The following is a 7033-nucleotide window of genomic DNA, read 5'->3' on the forward strand; positions in this document are numbered from 1 at the left end:
TAGTATACTAGGCAGGTGTGCTTCCTGTCTAAAGGAATTAGACTTGTTTGTGTTTTTTTTTCTTTTTTTTTCCAGCAAATTCCTCTTATTTTCCTTTAGAGTTGAGGGCCTGTGTACTGCCTAACTGGATTGGTAATGGAGTGAGTGCCCCGTGAATTCCTGTGTTTGCAGTAGTATCACCTCTCACAGAAAATCAAGAAGAGAAGTTGTGCTACCAGGGGATCCTCTCTCTTCATCCTAACATTTTCTTCTTCCTTCTTTTGGCTGTATTTTGGCCAGTCTACATAAATTAAGGTTATTATTTGAAAACAACCATCAGGGTCCACTGAGTCCTACTGAGATTGGTATTGGAGAGAGAAACTCAGAACCGGGAGGCCTGGCATTCATGTCCTGTGTGTAGGTAGTGGTAGTAGTCATACATGCTATCCTCCCTGTGTCAGAGGCTCATGCATGTTCTCCTATTTAATCTTCAGAATACCACCAATCAGGTAGGTGGTGATATCACCTTCTTATGATGAGGAAATAAAAACATAGTAAAGTATTAGTATACAGGGTGGCTGGCTTTCTAGTGAACCTATTGGCAACTTGTGGCCCCTCCCACTACTTCCTGAGACTATCTCGTAGAACCTTCCATGACTTGCCCCTAGTGTCTTATGTATAATGTTCATGGTGTCGATATCATGATAGGTGTTCCTAGATGTGATGGTGTCTGTTGCACACACATGTGGTGTGTTTGGTGGCAGAGGTTGTACAATCTGCCACCATGCCAGCTACACACACCTTGGCTATCCCTGTGGATGAGCTGCCACTCACAGGGCCAGTTGATTTACAAAGACTTGTATCTATACTTCAGGTGTCTTCCTAGGAGCTTTGATCTAAGGAACAGACAACATCAGTGTAATCATCTTAATTTGGTCTGGCAGCTGCTGACATTCTATAGCTATAAATGTGGAAAACAGACATAAGATTTCAGGAGTTTGCCAAAAGTGTGCATCTGGATGCCATATGTCACTAGCTTGGGGGTTCTGATGTGTATTATTCATGTCTCCTGGCTGCTTATGGAGGACATGGCTTTAACGCCTTCAGCAAGAGGGAGAGGAACTAATATTTGAGTTTCTTTTTATGGCAGTGTCTCATATCTCTCTTACTTAATCCTCACAACAGCTTTGTGTGGTTGTTGGAATTAATTCTGTTGTTGTGAGGAAGCAGATGCTCAGCATTTGAATAACTTGCTCAATGTTGCTGTGTCAAGCCCAGGCCTGTCTGCTTCCCTGGTTGCCTCTTTGGCATTGTTTTCCTTGAACAAATAAAAACCCCTCACGAGCAGAGGTACCCTAGCTAGCTCAGTTCTCACCACTTTGGTATTGATACTTACTCATTCAACAGATTTGTTTTGGGCACCTATTTATATGCCAAGCACTGGCAGGAGAGAAAAGATGAGTAAGGCACAACCTCGTTCTTTAAGATCATTTTACTTGTTTGCCTCTGCCTCACTTCCAATTTCAGTGTAATCTGGTATCTCTAAAGGCTGTAGGATCACAGGCGGACAAAGGTAGTGGGTAAGACATTTAAATTTGTAAACAAAAGCAACTTAGAAAACATCATGGCGTGTTCATTTAGAGCAAAACTGGCAAGGCCTGGGGCAGAGAATGATGAGAGGTTAAGAGTTGAAAAGTAAAGAGGCTTTCTCCCATAGAGAATGAGGAGACATGGGAGGTTGTTCTATTTATTTTATGAATGAGGCTCAAAATATTCTTTAAGCATTTTGGTTTTGTCTATAAAAATGTTAATTTTTTTAAATTTGGAAACCACAGTATAATAAAATACAAAAAATCACATATAATTGCATCCAGAGATAGCCACTATTAATATTTTATGTCTTTTTTGTAAACTCTGTTCTGTTTTATTATTTAATATTTTACATGTTATATAAGTTCTTAATTTTCTCAATGACTACAAAATAGTCCATGTATTTACTTAGCCATTCTACTATATTTGGACAAACAGTCTATTGCCAATTTTTTGCTATTGTGGAATAATAGGTTAGAAATGTTTTTCTTTGTATGTGAAGTTTTTGCTGTATTTGGAATTATTTTCTTAGGATAGATTACTGGAATGGATTTATGGGTCAAAGTATGAACAATTCTAAGGTTCTAGAGCCATTTAAACGGTGTGTACTAATTAATAACTTCATAAGCTCAAAGAGTTCCCTGTACTTAGTAGTAAGAAATAATAATAGGTTTTGGGCCAGGTGCAGTGGCTCCTGCCTGTAATTCCAGTGTTTTGGGAGGCTGAGGCAGGCAGATCACGAGGTCAAGAGATCAATACCAGCCTGGCCAACATGGTGAAACCCCGTCTCTACTAAAAATACAAAAATTAGCTGGGCGTGGTGGCGTGCGCCTGTAGTCCCAACTACTTGGGAGGCTGAGGCAGGAGAATCGCTTGAACCCGGGAGGTGGAGGTTGCAGTGAGCTGAGATCACACCACTGCACTCCAGCCTGGTGACAGAGCGAGACTCCGTCTTAAAAAAAAAAAAAAAAAAAAAAGTGATCTGGCTGGACAAACTGAGCCAGTCCCACACAAAATCTTTAAAAAAAAAAAAGGAAAAGAAATAATAATAGGTTTTTAAAAATCATTATTTGCCTATTGGAGAGGTAAAAACAGATTTCTTTATCTTAATTTGTATCACTTTGATTATTAATGAGGCACAATATTTTTTCCTGTATGTTGTATTTCCTATGTGTACCTTGCTGGGCTCAGGTGGTCCTCCCACCTCAGCCTTCCAAGTAGCTGGGACTATCTAAATTGTAGTCACTGTGTTGTATTTCATTATCTGAATTGCCTGTTCATTTTCCTCATGGGATCATAATACTAGGAAGAGCCCCGGTGCGGTAGCTTACGCCTGTAATCCCAGTACTTTGGGAGGCTAAGGTGAGTAGATCACGAGGTGGGGAGATCGAGACCATCCTGGCCAACATGGTAAAACCCTGTCTCTACTAAGAATGCAAAAATTAGCTGGGCATGGTGACGCATGCCTGTAGTCCTAGCTACTAGGGAGGCTGAGGCAGGAGAATCGCTTGAACCCGGGAGGTGGAGGTTGCAGTGAGTTGAGATCACGCCACTGCACTCCAGTCTGGTGACAGAGTGAGACTTCATCTCAAAAAAAAAAAAAAATTAGTTGGCTGGGCGCGGCGGCTCACGACTGTAATCCCAGCACTTTGGGAGGCCAAGGCAAGCGGATCACAAGGTCAGGAGATCGAGACCATCCTGGCTAACACGGTGAAACCTTGCCTCTACTAAAAATACAACAGGGCCGGGCGTGGTGGCTCACGCCTGTAATCCTAGCACTTTGGGAGGCCGAGGCGAGCGGATCACGAGGTCAGGAGATCAAGACCATCTGGCTAACAGGGTGAAACCCCGTCTCTACTAAAAACACAAAAAATTAGCCGGGCGTGTTGGCGGGCACCTGTAGTCCCAGCAACTCGGGAGGTTGAGGCAGGAGAATGGCGTGAACCCGGGAGGCGGAGCTTGCAATAAGCCAAGATAGCGCCACTGCACTCCAGCCCGGGCGACAGAGCGAGACTCCGTCTCAAAAATAAATAAATAAATAAAATAAAATAAAATAAAAAAATAAAAATAAAAATACAACAAATTAGCCAGGCCTGGTGGCGGGCACCTGTAGTCCAGCTACTTGGGAGGCTGAGGCAGGAGAATGGCCTGAACCCGGGAGGCGGAACTTGCAGTGAGCTGAGATCGCGCCACTGCACTCCAGCCTGGGCAACAGAGTGAGACTCCCTCTCAAAAAAAAAAAAAATAATAATAATAATAATTAATAATAATAGGAAGAAACCTTTATATATAGCTCTTTATTTTCTCTTTCTTTCTTTCTTTCTTTCTTTCTTTCTTTCTTTCTTTCCTCTTTCTGTCTGTCTGTCTGTCTTGCTCTATTGCCCAGGCTATAGTGCAGTGGTATGATCTTGGCTCACTGCAGCCTTGAACTCCTGGCCTCATGCAATCCTCCCACCTCAGCCTCCCGAGTAGATGGGAGTAGAGGTATGTGCCACCATACCCAGCTAATTTTTGTATTTTCTGTAGAGCTGGAGTCTCATGAGCCACCATGCCCAGCCTGCCTTACTTCTTTCTTTCCTTCTTTCCTTTCCTTTCCTTTCTTTCTTTCTTTCTTTTTTCTGAGACTATCCCGTAGAACCTTCCATGACCTGCCCCACCTGTCTTACGTATAATGTTCATGGTGTTGATATCATGATAGGTGTTCCCAGATGTGATGGTGTCTTTCTTCCTTTCTTTCTTTCCTTCTTTCTTTCTTTCTTTCCTTTCTTCCTTCCTTCCTTCCTTCCTCCCTCCCTTCCCTTTCCTTCCCTTCCTTCCTTCTTTCCTTCCTTCCTTCCTCCCTTCCCTTCCCTTCCCTTCCCTTCCCTTCCCCTTCCTTCCTTCCTTCCTTCCTTCCTTCCTTCCTTCCTTCCTTCCTTCCTTCCTTCCTTCCTCCCCTCCCTCCCTCCCTCCCTCCCTCCCTCCTTCCCTCCTTCCTTCCTTCCTCTCTTTCTTTTTTTTTTTGAGACTGAGTTTTGCTCTTGTTGCCCCGGCTGGAGTGCAATGGCATAATCTGGGCTCACTGCAACCTCCATCTCCCGGGTTCAAGCAATTCTCCTGCCTCAGCCTCCTAAGTAGCTGGGATTACAGGCACCTGCCACCACGCCAGGCTAATTTTTCATATTTTTAGTAGAGACAGGGTTTCATCATGTTGTCCAGGCTGGTCTCAAACTCCTGACCTCAGGTAATCCACCTACCTATCTTGGCCTCCCAAAGTGCTGGGATTACAGGTGTGAGCCACTTGGACCCGGCCCCTTCCTCTTTCTCTCTGTCTCTCTCTTTCTTTCTTTTATTTTATTTTATTTTATTTTTTTGAAATGGAGTATCACTGGCTGGGTGCGGTGGCTCATGCCTGTAATCCCAGCACTTTGGGAGGCTGAGGTGGGCTGATCACGAGGTCAGGAGATGGAGACCATCCTGGCTAACACGGTAAAACCCCGTCTCTACTAAAAATACAAAAAAAACCACCCATATTAGCCGGGCATGGTGGCAGGCGCCTGTAGTCCCAGCTACTCCGGAGGGTGAGGCAGAAGAATGGAGTGAACCCGAGAGGCCGAGCTTGCAGAGAGCTGAGATCGCGCCACTGCACTCTAGCCTGGGTGACAGAGCGAGACTCCGTCTCAAAAAAAAGAAAGAAAGAAATGGAGTATCACTCTGTCCCCAGGCTGGAGTACAGTGGCACGATCTCGGCTCACTGCAACCTCTGCCTCCCAGGTTCAAGCAATTATCCTGCCTCAGCCTCCTGAGTAGCTGAGACTACAGGCTGCACTACCACGCCTGGCTAATTTTGTATTTTTAGTAGAGATGGAGTTTCACCACATTGGCCAGGCTGGTCTCGAACTCCTGACCTCATGTAATCCACCCGCCTTGGCCTCTCAAAGTGATGGGATTACAGTCGTGAGCCACCGCGCCTGGCGTACAGTAGAGCTTCTTTCAAAACTGGAACCAATCCTCTCAAACCCTGCCACTGCTTATCAATTAAATTTATGTCATATTATAAATCTGTTGTTGTCATTTCTTTTTTTTTTTTTTTTTGAGATAGAGTCTCACTCTTTTTGCCCAGGCACTATCTCAACTCACTGCAACCTCTGCCTCTCAGGTTCAAGTGATTCTCCTGCCTCAGCCTACTGAGTAGCTGGGATTACAGGCGCCTGCCACCATGCCTGGCTAATTTTTGTATTTTTAGTAGAGATGGGGTTTCTCCATGTTGGCCAGGCTGGTCTCAAACTCCTGACCTCAGGTAATCTGGCCTGCCTGGCCTCCCAAAGTGCTGGGATTATAGGCGTGAACCACTGTGCCCAGCCTTTGTTGTCATTTCAACAATGTTCACAGCATCTTCATCAGGAGTAGATTCTATTTCTAGAAAAACATTATTTGCTCATCCATAAAAAGCAACTCCTCATCCATTCAAATTTTACATGAGATTACATTAATTCAGTCATGTCATCAGACTCTACTTTTTGTGGGTTCTTTTCTTCTTCTTTTTCTGTGTTTCTTTTTTTTTTTTTTTTTTTTTTTTCTTGAGACAGGGTTTCACTCTGTCACCCAGGCTGTGCTGCAGTGATGCAGTCATGGCTCACTGTGGCCTCAACCTCCCGGGCTCAAGTGATCCTCCTGCCTCAGCCTCTCAAGTACTTGGGACTACAGGCACATGCTACCACACCTAGCTAATTTTTGTTGTTGTTGTTGTTGTTGAGATGGAGTCTTGCTCTGTCCCCAGGCTGGAGTGCAGTGGCACGATCTCGGCTCACAGTAACCTCTGCCTCCTGGGTTCAAGCAATTCTCCTGCCTCAACCTCCCAAGTAGCTGGGACTACGGGCACACGACACCATGCCCAGCTAATTTTTTTTGTATTTTTAGTAGAGACAGGGTTTTATTATGTTGGCCAGGATGGTCTCGATCTCCTGACCTCGTGATCTGCCCGCCTTGTCCTCCCAAAGTGCTGGGATGACAGGTGTGAGCCCCCACGCCCAGCCCACCCAGCTAATTTTTAATTTTTTTTGTAGAGACAGCGTCCCACTATGTTGCCCAGGCTAGTCTTGAATTCCTGAGCTCAAGCAATCCTATGCTGGCCTCCCAAAGTGCTAGGATTATAGATGTGCACCACCATGCCTGGCCTTCTCTTCTAATTCTAGTTCTCTTGTTATTTCCACCATATCTTCAGTTACTTCCTCCACTGAAGTCTTGAATTCATCAAAGTTACTCATAAGGGTTGGAATCACCTTCTTCCAAACTCCTGTTAATGTTGATATATTATTGACTTCTTCCCATGAATCATGAATGTTCTGAATGGCATCTAGAATAGTGAATCTTTTCCAGAAGGTTTTCAGCTTACTTTGCCCAGATCTGTCAGAGGAATCACTGTCTATGGCAGCTATAGCCTTATAAAATATATTTCTTAAATAATAAGACTTGAAAGTCAAAA

This window comes from Pan troglodytes, chromosome 10 (genome assembly GCF_028858775.2).
Source record: "Pan troglodytes isolate AG18354 chromosome 10, NHGRI_mPanTro3-v2.0_pri, whole genome shotgun sequence".
In the NCBI taxonomy this organism is placed as follows: Eukaryota; Metazoa; Chordata; class Mammalia; order Primates; family Hominidae; genus Pan; species Pan troglodytes.